The following is a 19,832-nucleotide window of genomic DNA, read 5'->3' on the forward strand; positions in this document are numbered from 1 at the left end:
GTGTCACAGAACCAAGAGCACACAAACATACATGTCTCTAGGGCTGTCCTGAAGAAGATGATATGCAGTTTTCACAAGTTCAAGAGATCCTGGTACTATAAAAGTGCTCTTGAAGCTGCTGAGATAGCTCAGTTCACAAACGTTTGCCATGCAAGCGTGAGGACTGAGTTTGATGGCTCAAGCCTCCTTTTAAAAGTCAGGTATATGACCATACTGATTGATGTATATTTTGCTTATCACCATAGATCCTTCCTCTGGCGAAGGACGGCTATGCAGTCGGAGGCCCACATTGGAGCACCGGATTGAGCCCCCCGAGGTCCGGAGGGGCAGCGGAAGGAGGAGGAACATGAAAAACGAAATCAGTACTGCGAGGGATGCTATCACCCACTGATACAAGGGAACGGATCTGATGAGAGTTTACCAGGGCCAGCCGGACTGGGACTGAACGAGGACGTGATCTAGCCAGATTCTCGGAATTTGGCCGGATTCTCTGACTGTGGCTGGCCCGGGGTCTTTCTGAAAAGCCATTGACTATGACACTGGGACCTGTTTCCTCTGCATATGCTGGATTTTGGGGATCCAGTCTGTTTGGACGCTCGCCTTCCTGGACCTGGAGGGAGGGGGAGGGAGCTGGAGCTTCCCACAGGGCAGGAAACCCTGACTGCCCTGGGGGATGGAGGGGAAGGAGGGGGGGAGTGGGGGGAGTGGGAGGGTGTTGGGAGGGGGGGCGGAAATGGAAACTTTTATAATTTAATAAAATTTACAAAAAAAAAAAAAGTCAGGTATGATGGCACCCACTTGTAACCCCATAACAGGCTGACGCAGACATAGGAGGATCCTTGCTACTCTCGCTTAACAGTACAAAACTTGGAGTTGTTGACATTTGGCACAAAACTAGCAGATCCTATGCTATGAAAGCCAAGGATCTGTTTAATACGAAACTGCATTAACTTCATGCTTCAGAGACAGTGGGACAAAAACAGGAAAGCAGGAAAACTAATGATCAAGGCTGGGATCTAAGTGGGTGCTGTGGCAGTTTGAAACGGATTGTACTCCCCCACCCTATAGACTCCTGTCTTTCAATGCTTGGTCCACAGGGAGGGGCACTATTAGGAGGTATGGCCTTGTGTTAACAAGTGTGTCACTATGGAGGCTGTGTTAAGTTGGGGGCATCACCCCAGGCTCTGGCATCCATCCCAGCCCGTTGGCCTGGGAGTTGCCTTGGTCTGGACTCCAAATCCCAGGATGCCAGTTCCTGACCCCCTCCACAGAGGAGGGACAGGACCACTCCCACAGGGTATTTAAGTGGGCGCCCAGAGGAAGAACACATGGTCCTGGGCTTTGCATGTGCTCCCCGATTTTCTGTCTCCCCCTGCCATGCTTTCGGCCACCTGAGAGCGCTGTATTTAATAAAACATGGGCATTTTATTTAGGTTTGATTTGGCCTGATTGGACTTCTTTGTGCATGTGGAGCAGTTTGTCTTGGATTTTTTTTTTTTTAACAGGCAGGCTTTGGGGTCTCGTATGATTAAGCTGTACACATTCTTCTGCTGCTGCCTGTCTGTGGTACAAGATAGAGGGCTCTCAGCTCCCTCTCCAACACCATGCCTGCCTGCTTGTCACCATGTTTCCCACCGTGAAGATAATGGACTAAGCCTCTAAAACTGCAGCCAGCCCCAATTAAATGTCTTCCTTTATTAGAGTTGCCGTGGTCATGATGTCTCTTCAGAGCCATAGGAACCCTAACTAAGACAGCTGGATAACTCGCCTCTGGAGCTGAGGTGACTGAAAACCTCCAAAATACTATGCGATGGGACGCTTAGTATGTTTACGTGGGGAATATCACGGCAGCCATACTGGTCCTTAAATATGCAGTAGGTGTGGTAGTTTAAATGATAATGACCTCCATAGATTATAACTTTGAATACTTGGTCCCCAGTTGGTTGAACTCTTTGCAAGGATTAGAAGGTGTGGCCTTGTTGGGGGTGTGTCATGGTGGATGGGCTTCCAGTAAAAAACTCACATCATTCCCAGCACGCTCTCCTGACTCCTGCTTGCATTCGAGATGTGGAGTCCTCTGCCCTTTGGGCTGTCGTCCCTATGCTCCACTATCACGGGCTCTAACCCTTAGGAACTGCAGACCAATTAAATGCTTTCTTTCTTAAGTTGCCTTGGTCAGGGTGTTTTATTACAGCATTAGAAAAGTGACTAATACATACATTGCTATGAGGGAGTGAGATACTGCTGGAACAGACCAAGAACATGCTTGTTTGCAGAAACAAGGAAGAATTTAGAATGTTGGACTTGAAAAGTAGTTGGATGCTGTAAGTAGAGCTTAACGGGGCATCCTAGAAGGATTGTGGGAGGCAGTGGTGCTAACAGCTAGGCAGGCTATGGAAGCTCCACGTAGGCGATTTCAGAGGGGAATAATATTAGCAACCGGGCTAGAGACCATCTCTGTGAGAATTCAGTAAAGAATGTGGAAGATTTTTGCCTTTATCCCAAAATTTACCAGGACTAAGTTAAATGTGCTAATTTCTTAGAGAAAAAGAATTTCAAGATAGCCCAACATTGGCTCTGTCATGTGGTTATTCATCATCAATCTTGTGCCGCTCTACAACGAAAAGGAGCAAGCAGGGCAGAAGAAATATAAATGGACATCTTGAAGAGGAAAGGAGCATCAGGAAATTTAGCGTTGGAGTCAAAGCTTGTGCTGAACGAGACAAAAAGATTAAGGGCAGGCCTCATCCGTTTTGGAATAAAGGTAGGGGTGCCACAAGGGCAAGGAGAAAGGCCTTAGGAATTTCCTGCCCCTAAAAAGCAACAACAAATCAAAGCTACACGTGTGACTCAAGGGGGATGGGGTTCACCCCGAGTGGGTACATGCAGTGTTGGTTTAGAGTCATTACAGATACACCAATAAAGGCACTGTGAACTCTTCCTCCACAGCTAATAAGAACTGCTAGCGGCAGGCATGTGTTGAGGAGGAGTCGGGGCGGGGTGGGGTGGGGTATGGGAGTGGGGTAGTCTCTGTATGGAGGCCCTGAGAGGCCATTAGAAGTGAAGCCTGGGTTGCAGTGAAGACCCCAATAGCTTGGAGATGTCAGAGTGGTAAAACCTCTGCCAAGGATAGTGTGAATTTTAATATAGTAATTTTTTTTTTTTTGGCAAACATGTGTATGTGTGTGTGTGTGTATTGGGACTGAACCATGGATTTCATACATGGTAGCTCTACTACTGAGCTATATCCCTCCATCCAGAGCCAAATGTATTTTAAAATGTCTTTCTGTCAATGAAAAGCAGAAACATGGCTGCCTAGCACAAATGAGAAGCAAAACACCCAAACCACAGAAGCAGATAAGTACTGCACAGCTATTTTCAAGCAAAGCCGGGCTCAGTGCTTTGCCAAGAATATTAGCAGACAGAAAGATCTCTTACTAACAGAAGCTAATACTACTTAAAGGCTATTTAAAACAAAGCAAAAGCATAGGTTAAAAAAAAAATCCCAATGATTAGACATTAGGGTCTGCACATGGGAGAAAACTTACTGTTGGAACAGGCCTACACAGGACAGTGGACATTTCTTCAAAGGAAACATACAAATGACCGGGCAGGACACAAAAAATGCTCAAAGTCACCTTTACAGGGAATATATTCTTAATGACACTTCAGTCAAATTCACTAAAAGTTATCATCAAACCTTTGTGGGAAAAAACTAACAATACATATTTTGTCTGTTTTACATAATTAGGTACAGAGTATCATTCCAATGACCAAATTATTGTGTAAGAAGATCTGAGACAAAGTGCCCTGATGTTCAATGCAGGGGCACCTGGGGCAAGAGGTCGCAGAGAATAATGAGGTATCTGAACACATCATTGTGTTGTCTCGTAATAAAGCTTGTACCTAGGGCTGGAGAGATGGTCAGTGGTTAAGAGAATTTGCTGCTCTGTCTGAGGACCCAGGTTTGATTCCCATCTCCCACCTGGCAGTTTAAAACCACCTGTAACTCAAGTGTGAGGGTATCCAATACCTGCCCCCATGGGCCATGGGCTATGGGCATCTAGCATGTGTGTGTGTGTATGTGTGTGTGGGGGGGGGTGTGGGGATGTGACATACATGCAAGAAAAGCACACGCCTAAAAATAAGTAATTCCTCAAAAAATAAAGCTTGCTTCTGAATTTACTCAGATTAGAGAAGATATTAAATATTTGTAGGAGGACAATGAATCTGAAGGTCAAGCCATGAGAGACAGAGAGAGAGAGAGAGAGAGAGAGAGAGAGAGAGAGAGAGAGCAAGTGAGAGAGAGATGATTTTCCATCTTGCCCAAGTCGCCCTTGAGCTGTTGGGCTCGAACAATCCTTCTGTCTCAGATCTCCAACTGTCTGGGACTATAAACATGTGCCAACACATTCAAGGGAAAATTCAGTTCAGTGAATGTTTGTTGGAATTTATTATGGGCTGCTTTTCCAAATGCAGGGGTTTAGCGGATGAAACAAGTTCCTTGCCCCAAATGCAAAATAAGCCCACATGCAAAGAGAATGAGCCATGCCATGACAGAAGCATCAGTCGGAGTGGCATGGCCATCAGTTAGGGAGAATCTGAGAAAGTGTCTGTGGACGCCAGAGACAGTGTGCGTGGGTTTCTGCTCAGCACAGGCGGACAATCCTATCTTCTTTATTCCTATCAAGAGTGAAAATTCTTCAGCTCTGAATATAGAATACTTATTGAAAATCTTGGCTTAGAGTTTTATAGATGTTAGGAATTAATTATATTCTTTATAACACAAAACTATTAAAAAGCTAAAAGGCAGAGAACCTGGGCAAATAGCCGAGACTTTCTGTTTTGGTAAGTTTAGCTCATTTTCAGGATAAAGTAAGCCAGTTCCCGAGTGTGACTAAGCACCAGTTAGTTGTCAGTACACATCTTCTTGGGCCACCTCCTAACGTGCCATGAGCTATGTGAAGATGATGAGTATAATCTCCATCACAGTGAATGGTGTGTTGAAGATGCCCAGAACCTGGGTATTAAATGAAAGCATGGGCAATTGTATATGTAAAGCAACCTTCTCCCCACTCAACTAATTAACAATGCATTTTATGGAAGGACTTGTTATGATGTCTTCGAATAATGAAGGCATCCCTGTAGGAGACAGATACAAGTGAAGGCTTACTGTTAATGTTAGCACATTCACTCACGGTATGGCTTTAAAAATGAATCAAAACAAGGCTGGATTTTAAAAAAAAAAAAATCCTACTTCTAAATCTATTCATTAAGTGACCAGTTTCCTTTGTTCCAGTCTTAGATGTCCTTTAAAGAGAAAGGTGCAGGAGGTAAACAAAGGGGCAGCTGTCACAGCCCTCTCTGCAGACACTTCACACCTGCTAACCAAACTGCAGCTGATCTTGAGGCCTTTGTGGATCTGCGGTCTGCTCTACAGAGTACACAAACCAGCTAACCACAGAATCATGCAGAGCGGAGTGCTCTAGACCAGATTTTCTATTGCTTTTGGTAGGCAAGTCGTGTGTAGGGAATATTACTGACCCAAACTTCTGTAGAAGAATTTGCACAAGCTGATTGTTGGAGGGAAAGAGATAAAAAAAAAAAAAAGAGGAACATATACTCAAAATTAGCCGCAGAGTCCAGGAATGTTGATGTTGCTGATATTAAGCAAATGAACAGCAGATGGCTGTCTCTGTTTTAATGGTGAACCTCCCATTAAATTAAATTAAAACATTTAATGTTTTAATGCCCTATCCCTCCTGTGGTCACAGTCTGACATGGGCATCTATCTGTCTGTGTTCAGTTGTCTGAGGTCCAAGCCTCACTCCTAGGACACAATATTTCCCTGGGAGTTATTTCAACTTTAGATATAATATGGAAGGGCTTTTAATATAGTTTTCTGAGCCTCTCTCCTCCCGAGAGGTAGCATGGGACACTGACCTATTCGAGTAAATATCTGACTGGAATTAAGAATCTGAACAGACGCTGGAGAGATGCCTCAGTGGTTAAGAGCAATGCTGCTCTTCCAGAGGTCCTGAGTACAATTCCCAGCAGCCACATGCTGGCTCAGAACCATCTGTAATAGGATCTGATTCCCTCTTCTGGCACACAGGCATACATGCAGTGTCTGCGCAGTGTTCCTAAGGCAATGAAAAGTTTGGGTTCATACATTTGGCCACTGTCACCCTAGCCATACTTCCCCCAACGTAAGACAACTCTGTCTTCACTTCCTTCCTCCTTGAGTGACTTCCTTCTGCCTATGTCCAAGTCTGCCCTTCCCACCCTCCAGTTATTTTTTAAGCACTGTGGTCTCCTTATGACCTTGCAATGCATTGTCTTTCTCTGAAGTTAGTTAAGGCTGCTTTTACTATGCGCTGGATGCATATGGGCTGGTGTCCTAGAGGGGAGAACAGCAGCTCCAGCTGGAGAGGGCAAACCCTTGCTCTACCACTTTAAAGCCTGTCAAGCAGCAGTGTGTAAATCATGCTGGGGACCTGTCTGAATCTCTTCTCATGTTTCTTTCAGGTAATCCCTAATTGAAAATAAATACTAGGCAAGGGCAGTATTAGGAAGCTATCAAAATTTGTTTCCATCCTTTTCCTTCCTTTCTTTTGCCCTTCCTTCCTTCTTAAAGCTAGACTCACCCTGTGTAGCCCAGGCTGGTCTAGATCTCACAGTCAGTGTGGGGATTACAAGTATGGACCCCTTGGCCTGACTTGCAGTATGTCTTAGACACTGGGAAAGTCCATAGTCATACAGAAGGTTCTTCGGAGCCTCTTATAAAAAGAATACAGCTGCAGAGTCCCACAAAGAAAAGCCTGTGTGTTTTCTCTCCAGCATCCTCAGCGGCACTGAAAACAGACCTTCACCACAATGAACAGAACTTATCTGCACATTGCTCTCCAATTATAACGTAGGCTTCAGAGTGTTCACAGCCAGCAGGGGAAAGCCACTTAGCAAACAGAATGAGTCCTAGACAGCAGCACCGTTTTCACACTTGGGAACCTGGTTTAAAGTCTTGTGAATAAAGAGACATGCGAAAAGAATAGTGAGAAGATGTCAGCACGGGTGTCAGCTGACCTCACCATAAATGTCTTCCATGAGAACACTGAATTTCCATTGGGAAATTATGAAATGGAGGCTGGACAGTGCCACTTAAGACCGGGAAAGATCAAATTAAGAGGATGGGAGCAACATTTCAGAGAGAAAGGCAATCCCAAGAGTCCTACCGTGTTATCATGGCCTTGCCACTATTCCTAGAGACTCAGCAAGTCAGAGAGGCCTGGGTAAACGAGAATACTAATGCCCTTCAGTTCACACGGAGCAAGCATGCTAAATAAGATGCAGTACTGTCTCCAACACTGCTGAGAATCGATAGCATTTTACATGCCCACCCTGTCCTCCCCTGTAGCAAAGCAGATTCCATACTCTGAAGCCAAACTAAACACCTAAGCATTCTGAACACAGGACAGCAGAGGTATACAAAATTAAACAAGAAATGACAGAGAGTAAAAATGAGGGGGAAATAAAAATTCAAAAATCTAGTCAAAAGTAAAAGTTTTTTTAAAAAAATTGCTAATAATTAGAAATTGGGGCTTGTTTATGGTCTCTGGGAAGGAAGATGGAAGCAGGGAAGAAGGATGCATCAGTCAGAATTTAAATGACAAAGTCAAACCTGGATGCTTACAGGCTGTGTCCTTGACGAAGTAGAAAAAAGTGCAGCCAACAAAGGGAGAGCACAGAAGCTTCCTCCTGATTCTGATGTTGAGAGAAGAGTGAGATGTCTCCCCAACAATCTGTAATCAGAAGTCATGCGCACCTTAGGTTTTAGGTCTAATTTTATACTTTCTCTGAGATACCCCCAATGCATACACCGTGTGTGTGTGTGTGTGTGTGTGTGTGTGTGTGTGTGTGTGTTGCGTATCCCAAAAGCAATACATTAAATCAATACCATTTATCTTAGAAACAAATCTAAATCCTCTAATGAGGAATGACTCCTCAAACTAGACATTCTCACAAAGTCCTAGGAAAATTAATTCATAATTAAAAATTAAATTATATTCAAAAGTGAGCTATGAGCAATAAGAATCAACAGAGCCCACTACACAGATTATCAAAACATCATATGCTGAAATTAATGAAATCAAAATAGAAATCCTGTGTTAAAAGCCTACAATCCTAACAAGGAAAAGGATGCAAGAAGATCCCAGGGTGGGGTGGGCAGAGAGCTGTTGGTCACTCAGCATAGTGAATCAGAGAACTCTAGGTTCATAAGGGAAAACCTCTGGACAACACACAGGCTTACACCCTCCCCGACACACACCACACCCAAACATACATGCACACACACTACTGAGTGGGAACTATAGCTCAGTTACTAGGGTGCTGGCCTAGCATGTACACAGCCCTTGGTTTGACTACCAGCACCACACAAAGCTGGAAGTGGTGGTACAGGCCTGTAATCCCAGTATTGGGGAGGCTGAGGGAGGAGGGTCAAGAGTTAAAGGTTATCCTTGGCTACATAGCAAGTTTGAGATCATCTAAAAAAAAAATGTTGCCAAGGGAATTGAATATGTAGGGCAAGAGCAGGATGCCATGAAGAATGAAATGAATTTGAACTAGAACAAAACCAGTTCCATGACTGCATACAAAAAAATGCAGAGGGCCACAAAGAGGAGGTGACCTGGGGAACTAGGATTCAGTCGTAGATATAACCAAACTGCCACAGGCATCCCCAAATTGGAATATACATACATACATACATACATACATATATTACACTATATTTGTAATACTATATGTGTATATATAAACACATATATGTGTAATATAGTATAATACATATTATATATAATAAATAATAAGAGGTAAAATTATAAAGCATAAAAATAAAACAGCAATGAAGATAGCATAAATCCTATAAGAAGCAAATAGTGAAGTTGGAGAGAAAGAACAGGTGAAGAAGTAACACCTAGGTCTTTCCAGAAATGGTGATTTTGTGAAACAGTCTCCACAGACTTGTGCTTCAATGCTTGTTCTCCAGCAGGCGGTGGCAGGCTGGGGACCTGCTGGGGCCTTGCTGGTAGAAGTATGTCTCTCTAAAACCATGAGCCCAAACAGGACTTCTTTCCCTTTAATCTGTCACTGAGACATGCAAGTAACTAATGCAGATGACATTCAAATTCCAGACAGTAAAACAAGCAGGATTTCACACACACACACACACACACACACACACACACACACACACACGGTGGAGAAAGAGAGACAGAGACACAGAGAGATCGCTAGGCATATAATATACTACAATTTGAAAATTTGAAAAATAAAGAGAAGATTTCCTGTAGCCAGACAAAGCAGTTTGATGACTAAAGTGGAAAGAACACGAGAGAGGAAGGCTAGGCGAGGAGGAAGGGACTGGAAATGCGAGCAGTGTTACAGAATAGGGAAGATGAAAGAGGCAGAGGAGGAACAGCTGAGCCCAGCTAAGTGGACTCTGGTGAGGGGTAATGCTGGGTGAGAATGCTCCTGAGATGCAGCCAGACCTGATACTGACATCAAGGTTGAAAGGCTAAGGGTTCTCAAATGGATAGGATCTTTGATTTCTAACCAAGCAGATTAAAGTCCTCCTTGATATAGGTTTCAGGACTCCCAAGTATCAATTCAATATATTTAGATCCCATAAATAACATTTGCAAACACCTCAGGGAACAAGGAGCAAGAAAACCCAGTAGAACACAGCAGACCTGGATGCCCATGGACTTCATATGTTAATTGGCATCAGATATTTAAACTAAATCATCACCTCTGGAATGTTTAAAATACATACAGTAGTTAAAAATCACAAAGAAACTGCAATGGAATAGTGTGTGACTTAACAAAAAGAAGAAGATTCTAAAATATGCGACATCAAGAGTAAGCCTTGATTATGCTAATTATAGCAAGCCAGGCACAAAGGTACTCCACTATTCCATTTCTATAAAGGACCCAGAGCAAGCGGATTCAAAGAGGTCGGAGAAGGATGATGTGGGTACAAGGAGAGCAGCCAGCGGCTAATGGCCATACATTTCATATACAAAATACAAAGTTTTGTACAATAATAGAAATGCACTTAATATAACAGTGCAATAAACTTGAAATGATTTCAAGATGGTCAATATTATCTTTTATCACAATACAAAAGAATAAATCATGAATAAAATGGTACTATAAATGAGATTAAGCAGCCCCAAAGGATAACAAAGGGAATTCAGGAAAATGGAAAGTAAAGTTATTGAACTTCACAGAAACGTTAAGAGTCAATAAATGAGATAAGCTTCCTATTAGATGTAGCCAAAGATACAGCCTATATTTAAAATCACACAAACAAAAGGAAAATACAAGATGGGTTTTCAAAGGAATAAAAGAAGAAAGTGGTAGCAGATGCCTTTAATTTCAGTACTGGAGAGGCAGAGGCAGGCGGATCTCTGTGAGTTCGAGATCAGCCTGATCTAGAGTGAGTTAAAGAACAGCAAGGGCTACATAGAGAAACCCTGTCTTGAAAAAACAAAAATAACAAACAAAAAAAGAAATGGCAAGAACTGAGGCGAGCAGGGAACAGAATGAGATGATGTGAAACGAGAATTGAGGCGAGCGGGGAACAGAATGAGATGATGTGAAACAAGAATTGAGGCGAGCGAGGAACAGAATGAGATGATGTGAATGGAGCGTTGGCTGGGATTTTACTAGAACTGGCAAAGGATACAAAGAGGTTGACACAGGAATCATAGTGCACACCAAGAGGGATGTAGAACAATAAAGAAATATGGAGATATTTACAAAAAGAAAGAAACAAGAGAGAAAGAGAGAGACATCAGACTTCTAAAAAGGTCTAATGGGGAAAGACGCTTAAAGCAAAGTGCCTTAAAACAACCAGGAAGTAAGGATGCAAGTGCCACAGAGTGACAGACTCCCCAGAGACTTCACCTCCCCTCACCAAGTCATCACTGACACACTCCCGGTGTGCGCACATGGGTACCAGCACGATCGGTTTGAAAAACGAGCCATTTAATAAAGCATGAGCATAGCCAGCGATTAAATTCCATTAAAGGAAATACAACCCAAGCCAGCTTTGATGTGTGTACCAAGAGGCATGCAAGCACTCACAGGCGCACTTCTTATGGTCACAGTTGATAAATAAACCAGAGGGGTACACTCTTTGTACTTAAATACTTAAAATAATTAATAAAATAGAACACTGTCACCATGATTCAAATCACTTTGAATAAATATCACAAATATCAGGTTAAGCAAATATCCGTATAATATTAATCATACAAGGTTCAAAGTTTTGTAAGGTTAAGAAGGACTACTTTAACACAGAAGGAGGAAAATCCACACTATTTAAAACACTCCTGCTCATGAGGATTTCTATAGCACATCTACATCACTTGGTAAATTGCAGAGGAAGTCTAATTACATCTTGTCTGAAAGATAAAAGACAACTCTAAGTGTTACCAAGTTCCAAAAGAGCATGCGGTACCCAGAGGCAAACTGGAAAATACTTGATTCCCCCTGGCCTTGCTTCAGGGCAATGACGCTCATACACTAGCGGGGAGGTAGCCTGGGTGCCTTTATCAGCAAAGCCAAAAGAAGGAGATGCACAGGGAACTATACCCAACAGTCAGAAAACAGTCTCAAAAGGAGAGATCAGCTGCCTAAACAGCAAGTCTAGAAAGTGGGCCTTAGAAGGCTCCTTTTGAAGACTAGGACTCCATGAAAGGAAGAGAAACTGCTAATTGTTCAGCGCTGAACCTGCAGGGCCTTCCGTGACTGTATCTCTTCGCGTCCAGAGCCCTATAAAGGAATGCATTTCTAGAAAGCAGTGGGAGAACACTATGTGGAAGCTGATCTGGCAGATTTGCACAGTATCCTCCAGTCTAGGAAACACCAACTGAAAAGACTTCCCACGGAGACGCTGGTCAGCACTCAGGCTTAGAATATCAGGGATCACAGGCTTACGGGCTACCAACATTTTTCTTAAAAACTTGATATCTCAATATGGAAAATATATCAGTTCCTTAGAAGGAGTTCCTTCCAAACCACCCACTATTGGTGTCTAGGGAACAACTGGGAGAGCAGTGAGCTATAATTATGTTAATTACAGCAAGCCAGGCACAAAAATGCCACACAATTCCATGTATGTAAGGGACCCAGGGTCTTAACATCGGGAATCACCTCACTCCCCTCCATTCACTATTTGGAGAATTAGACACAGTCTCCAAGCTTTGGCCTTTGGCTCACAGCTTATAGACAGGGTTAGTTATCTCTTCCTCCCTCCCTCCTCCCTTCCCTCTCCTTCCCCCCTCCTTCTCTCTCTCTCTCTCTCTCTCTCTCTTTCTCTCATACACACACACACACACACACACACACACACACACAACCTGTGCCTTCTCAGAGTAATACAACCTAGGAAAATTGCCTTTCCTAACTCAGAACCTACACAGCAGAGATTAACAGACCAAATACATTAAAGTGAAAACTGGGAGTTACTTTTCACTTCAGATTTCACCGAAGAACCAATTACAAAAAAAGGCCAGTGATGGAGGTGCACACCTTTAATCCCAGCACTTGGGAGGCAGAGGCCGATGAATCCTGAGTTTGAGAGCAGCCTGGTTGACAGAGTGACTTCGAGGACAGCCAGGGCTACACCCAGTAACCTGTCTTGGAAACAAACCAAAAAAGCAGAAAAAAACAACCATTTACAAAATAGTAGCTGGAAAGGGACTTAGTCGATGAATATTCATGAAATCTGCTAACCAGAAGTAAAGACAAAGCTGACTTTTCTCGCCTTGTTAAAGTGAAAACAAACAAGACTTAGAGGAACTTAGAGGAAGCAGCGGGGGACTAAGAAAACTGTCAGGGTGAAGACAAGAGGTCAGACATTGGATATATTGTACAGCAGGGACCACTGAAGACACGAGCCCCAGAGTACGAAGGACTGGAGTCCTTCCACCATTACCATTCCAGGGCAGTCGTTCGGCTCCTGGGACATAGATCTAATTCTTGGTTTCCTACCCAAGACAAAAGTCAAGAACAAGGTTTTAGAATGTATGTCTTTTTAATGAAGTTCAGAGCTGGAAAAGTCATTCAGCGGTAGAGCCCTTGGCCAGCATGTGCTAGACTCCCCCACTGAATAGAAAAACAAATAATGAAGTAGAGTCTTTTGTCTTTTGACCATGCAGGGTTTTTCTGTGTAGCCCTGGCTGTCCTGAAACTCACTCTGTAGACTAGGCTGGCCTCAGACCTAGAGGTATCTTTGCCTCTGCCTCCCAAGTGCTGGGATTAGTCTTGCTCCCATCACTGCCAGGCAATGAACTACAGTCTTATGTTTCAATTTTGGTCGTGCCCAAGATGGCGATTGGTCACCTATGGGTCAATAATGTGACAAAATGAGACAAATGAGCATGGAAATTTACCTCACTGTTTTATGTGTGCTGTGGGCACTTGGGTTTTCTGTCAGGGCTCACTGAAAATGGAATGTAGCAGCAGAACTCCTGATAACTGAGTATCATCGTAATGCAGTTACTTAGCCAAGACTTGGAAGGGATAGGCCTGGATTATGATAAAGCTGAGCAGAGGTAAAGCAGATGGATGGCCCATTGAGAAAAAGCCCTCATCATGCAAGCCTGGCAGCCTGAATTTGATTCCTGGAAAACATGCTAAAAGCTGAATGTAGTAGTGCCCACATCTGTAATTCAGCACTCCTATGGGCATTGGGTAATGTGAGAGTCCCCTCTGTATGCATTGAATGTGTTTTATTACCGTTGGTTAATAAAGAAGCTGCTTTGGCTTATGGTAGGGAAGAATAGTGCTAGGCGGGGTCAGGGGAACAGCTAAACTGAATGCAGGGAGAAAGAAAGCACAGTCAGGCAGATGCAATGTAGCTGTCAAAGAAAGAAGATGCTGGAACCTTACTGGTAGGCCACAGCCTCATGGTAATACACAGGTTAGTAGAAATGGGTTATTTAAGATATAAGAGCTAGCAAGGAATATATCTAAGCTATTGGCCAGTGTTGCAATTAATATAGTTTCTGTGTGATTATTCAGTCTGGGTGGCTGGTAAATGAATGAGCACTCTCCATTTACAGATGGAAGGCAGAGAAAGGAGGATTTCCTGGAAGTTCCTGGGCTAGCTAGCTTACCCTATGGAGCCGCAAAAACAAGAGAGAACTTGCATCAAAAACAAGGAGGGAAAGTAGGACCAAGTCTTGAAAATTGTCATCTGACCTCCATACTGATGCCATGATATGCATTTGCCCTTAATATACACCCATCATATATATCTGATATATATACATATAAATAGATAGATACACAAACATACATACCTTCCACACACACAAACCATACACACCCACAAAGGACATAGTGAGATGACTCAGTGGATGAAGGTACTTGAGTCCAAGTCTAATGACTTGAATTTCATCCCCTGAACACACATGGCAGAAGGACATTACTAACTCTAGCAAATTGTCCCTCCGACCCTCACACATATTCTGAGCAAGGTACTCATCTTCCCCACATATGTAAACACATTTGTACATAAACAAATAAGTGTAATTTTTTTAAATGAAAAGGCTGATTAATAGTAAAAAATATTTCAGGACACAGGCTGAGCTGCAGGAAAAGAAACTTATATCTTTATATGTTGGAAGCTTTAAAAAGATGACTTAGACCACATATGAACTTTTAAAAGCTTGAAAGCAACTATCACATCTGTGCAGAACCTCTTCAAGGGCGAATGATCTGACAGGTGAGACTGGAAGCAGCGACAGAAGTAAAGGTGTTCTTTCACCCTTTCACCTCAGGGCCTTCGACTGTCCTAAGATTACAACACTTCCCCAACTTTAAAGACCATGTGAATCCCAGGATTCCTGTCAGCATGCATGTTCCAATTCAGGAGTTCATGGGTGGATCTGGAAACCTTAGTTTTTGACAAGCTCCAAGGGACATCCATGCAGCTTGTGTGCAGACCACACTTCTAGGAACATGACTGTTGAACCTAAAACATAGGCTAGAAGTTGTGAGTTTTGTGTCCGTTGTAGAGGGAACGTCCTCCAGGCTCAGAGTTCCTATTTAGCACCGAGATGCATGTTATTCTGGTTAGTTTTTGTTGACTCAGCACATTAGCGTTATCTAGGAGGAGGAACCTTAATTTAAGAAATGCCTTCATTAGATTGCCTGCAGGCAAATCGATAACACATTTTCTTGGTTAGCAATTGATGTGGTAGGACCCAGCCCACTGTGAGCACTGCTATCCCTAGTCAGCGGTCCTGGCCCTTTAATCTCCACATGGGTGTCCCCCATATCATTTATATGTTTATATGTGTGTATTATCGGAGTTTCTGTCCTGTCCAGTTCCCACAGTCACACAGTCCCAAAGAAATCACACAGAGGTCTACATTAGTTATAATATGTATATGTATATTATATATATAAGCTCTGGTGCAAATGAGCACCTGGTTTTGCTAGGTGACTTTGAAAGAGAGCTACTGTCTTAGGATTCACAAGCAGGTTAGAAGGCAGGAGTCCAGAACCAGAGCCAGACACTGCTTCCTGACTCGGATCCTTTCCTACAGGACCCTGTCTTCTGACATCACCTGAGAAGGCCCCACAAAGAGAGCAAAATGCAACACTTGTGGCTATTTAGAAACCTTCCAGGGGTTTCTGATTACCTCCTGAAATTAAGCCCTGTGGGCATGTGTGCGAGAGTGTGTGTACGTGTGTGTGCGAGAGTTTGTGTACGTGTGTGTGCGAGAGTGTGTGTACGTGTGTGTGCGAGAGTGTGTGTACGTGTGTGTGCGTGTGTTTATGGAGGTCAGAGATCGATGTTAGATACCTTCTTCAATCATTTGCACCTGAGTTATTGAGACATAATCATCACACCATATGGACCAGAAAAAAAAAAAAAGCTTACCTTGGGTGCAAAAGAAATGGTTAATGTATTCCAATGTAAATGCAAAGATATAGCAGGTAGTAAGATTGAAAACTATGGTAATAATATCTAGTGCATTTTTACATGCACATAATTACACATTTAATGGTAAGAGATTTGTAAGGTTATCAGAAGAGCAAAGTCTTATTTAGACACAAATACAATTAAGTTCAATTATAGAGAAAAATAAATATGAATAATAGCAGTTAATGACTTCCATCTGCAAAACAAATTAGCGCAACTTACAGAACGACAAAATTCTGAGTTCTTAGACTCCCATTTCAGTGACTCAGGGTTGAAAGTTGTCTATTCTTTCTGAAGATTGTGTGTATGTGATGTGTATGTATGTGTGTATGGGAAAAGTCTGACTTATTGTGTAGCCCAAGCAGGCCTTTATCGTGTGTGTGTGTGTGTGTGTGTGTGTGTGTGTGTGTGCATGGAGAGAGTCTGACTTATTGTGTAACCGAAGCTAGCCTTGATCTTGTGTGTGTGTGTGTGTGTGTGTGTGTGTGTGTGCATGGAGAGAGTCTAACTCATTGTGTAGCCCAGGTTGGCCTTGATCTTGACCCTTCTGCCTCAGTCTCTGAAATGCTTGTGTTACAACCTTTATTTCTTTGATCGCTTTGGAACCTCTGGAACCTTGCTAATTTCTCCATATACTCTGTTAAAGACAACAAGTACTGTGGAAGAATTACTCAAAGTTCCAGGTGACGAATCTTTTGTTAGCCTCTATACTCACTGATCGTGGTGGTGTGCCTTTAATCCCAGCACTCTGAGAGATGAGGCAGGAAGACTGACATCCTGGGCCAGACAATAAGCTCTGGCCCAGCCTGAGCTACATAGTCAGTCTCAAAAACAAAAACCAAACAAACACATGCAAAATATTCCATATTCTATTAAATTAAGTGTAAGGATGATATTAAATTTCTTTTGTACCAGGTAATGGTGGTGCACGCCTTTAATCCCAGCACTCAGGCAGAGGCAGGCAAATCTTTGAGTTTGAGGCCAACCTGATCTATACAGTGAGTTCCAGGACAGCCAAGGCTACACAGAGAAATTCGGTCTTGAAAAACAAAACAAAACAAAAGAAAGAAGGAAAAAGAAAAGAAAAGAAAAAAATGCTTTGTATGGTAACTGATTGATCAGAGCTAGTACATAATTTATGGTATATTCATTGATAGTCACTAGAAAACCAACTATCATGTAATAAACACTGCCTATATATGAGCACTGGATATTCCGCTATAAACTCTATGAGTTAGGATTATTATTTCCATTTCTTGACGGGAAGGGTCTCAGCTATATTATCACAGGTTTTAGGAGTTCAAAATTGTCAGACTATATATAACCACATTCTCATATAAGTGCACTGAATTGTCTAGGTGTGGCGACCACTGTAGGTTAGATTTCCCTGGAGCCAGACGTGCAGACGATGTTTCGCATACGGGAATTTACTAGTGAGTACTATGGGATTCAGCCCTCATGGGAAAGCGCAGTGGAAGAGGTTGACTGTCATTTCATTTGGATTTAAATAAATAAAGCTTGCCTGAAGATCAGAGAGTAAAACAGTCTCACAGATCAGCCATACAGGCCAGGCAGTGGTGCACACCTTTAATCCCAGTCCAGGAGAGGAATATAAAACAGGAGGAGACAGCTCTCAGACTCAGTCTCATTCTGAGATTCCTGGAGGCAGGATCACCATTTCGGACTGAGGTAGAGGTAAGAGTCAGTGGCTGGCTGTTTTGCTTTTCTGACCTTCAGGTTGAACCCAATATCAGTCTCTGGTTTTTTATTAATTGTCTGACAGCTGACCTGAGGTATTCACAACAAAGACCCCAACAGATTCCTCAGGTATCACATACTATATTGAATAAAAGCTCTTGTATCTCCAAGGTACCAAGGGCTTGAATGCATTCCGATGGCATAGCACGGACGAGGTAGCTCTCTTTAGCTGAAGGCTAAGGACAGTCTCTGAAAGGAAAGAGCCAGCTATGAGCCATCAGCTGTTCAACACCCCCAGAAGCTGGGGAAAGATGCTGGAGTCCAGGGAATGAGAGGGATGTGGGCGGTACCCCAGCTCTGCTACGGTGACTCAGCTTGGCTTCAGGACACCTGCTTAGGGGCTTAAAAGTTACTGATGATATCACTTAATGTCAAAAGAATCAGGCGTAAGATTGAGGAAAGAAATTCAGACCCTGCTTTGATTGATAAATAGGACAGGAACAGTTTCTCTGTCTTCCTCTCCTAGATTCTGTGTCTCTTTGACTGGATTTTTTTTCTCTCTTATAATTTTATGTGACATGCAACATGAACGCAATGACTCTAGATAAAACATGAAAACGTAGATGGTAACAAGGGGGGACAGAGAGGGAGAAAACTCAAAATATGCAAAAAGAATGATTATTACTATGTCCACATCATCCAGTCAGTAATAATTCCCGTTCTCTACATGGAAGGTGCTGTGCTCAGTGAATAAGACACTGTGGGTGGTTCTACATCCTCAATCTTTCCTTTCATTTTCTAAACCATATAAAAAGATATAGTTTCTTCAAGATGACTCTTGCCTCAAACAAATAGTATTAGTAACGATAGCGTTGATTGTAAAGGAAAAATTTTATTGTGTTTTTCTATTTCTAATAAGAACAATCAAAAGTGTCCCAAAGTTTAAGATAAAAATGTATATTAGTCATTGTTATCTGTTTATCCATTAGGCAGCAGCTCTGAAAAGGATAGAAAATCAACAGCTAGTGGGAATGGTTTATTAGGGAATGAATCTAAAATAGATGCCCCGGGGATAGTGAATCTAACTTACATGATGGGAAAATGTGAAGAGTCGTTAATTTATATTATGCTGCTTGGCTCTTCTATCATGTGCTGAAAAAACAAAATCTCCAAGCACCGCTCTCAGTTCAGCATGGCCAACAAGAGACTAGCGCGGTTGCCGGGGCTCAAATGTTCATAATAAACCTCAGTGAGGAATAATTTGAAAGAACCCAAATGCCAAAAGGCAGTGGAGAGTGCAAACTCCAGGGCTGCAGAATGTTATCTGATCAGACATCCACTGCATTGTCCTCTATCAAAATGGTGCGCAAATCGCTGATGTGAGGTCTGGGACCTCTGTGGTGGGATTGAGCTTGGACTGAAAGTCAGCGGCTCAGCGTTTCCTTTCTTCTTTATAAAACAGCGCACAACAGAGGGCAGAGGCTGACAAACTTTCACGGTAAAAATGACTCAAGCCTGCTGAAGTGCTGCCCAGTCGGAAACGTCACCCTGTCAGCTCACCCATGACTTCCATTCTCCAATAGTTGTCCTCTGAAAATCCTCATCTTCAGAATCCTATCTTAGGAGGACCATCTTGAAGCCTACTTAGAACTGTAAGTACTTTTAAGTGTCAACTCCAAAATCAACATGAACTCTACACCTTGCTTTTGTTGTTTACACACACACACACACACACACACACACACACAGGTATCTGCAGCACTCACCTGGAATTTGGGCAGTAAGCAGTCACCCCATCGTCTTGCATTCTGCGCTTCCCAGACATTGCCACCACCACGCCAGCTAAACAACGGTGAGAGCTAGCGTCCGTGTCCCTGTTGATAATGCCATGCCATCTTGAGCTCAATCTACATGACTTTCCACGTCTGTTCTCCCCAGTTCACGCTGCTCTGGGCAATGTGGCCAAGTGAAGCTTCCGCACAAGCCACTGTTTCCCCACGGCTCCGTTTCCCTTCCCACAGCACATGCTGTTTCCACCCAGTTCTGAAGACAAAACCCATAAAGGACCTTGTGTTTCGGAGGGATCAAACTGGCCTGTCTGTGACACAGAAAGTGTGAGTGAGATGGGGAA

The 19,832-nt window shown here is 42.9% G+C and overlaps 1 protein-coding gene across 35 annotated transcripts in view; it reads right to left on the reverse strand.

The window, feature by feature from the left end:
- Window positions 1-19,832, reverse strand: part of Nrcam (neuronal cell adhesion molecule) — a 255,166-nt gene that overhangs the window by 170,955 nt on the left and 64,379 nt on the right. For 2 of the 35 annotated variants that reach the window (XM_085697701.2, XM_085697695.2), the window contains exon 3: window positions 7,691-7,799. The exons of the other annotated variants lie outside the window; for them this stretch is intronic. The gene's annotated coding sequence lies outside the window, so the exon portion shown is untranslated. The remainder of the gene's footprint in view (window positions 1-7,690; window positions 7,800-19,832) is intronic. 35 annotated transcript variants of the gene reach the window in all.

The sequence above is a fragment of the Myodes glareolus genome, chromosome 11 (genome assembly GCF_982192425.1).
Source record: "Myodes glareolus chromosome 11, mMyoGla1.1, whole genome shotgun sequence".
NCBI lineage: Eukaryota > Metazoa > Chordata > Mammalia > Rodentia > Cricetidae > Myodes > Myodes glareolus.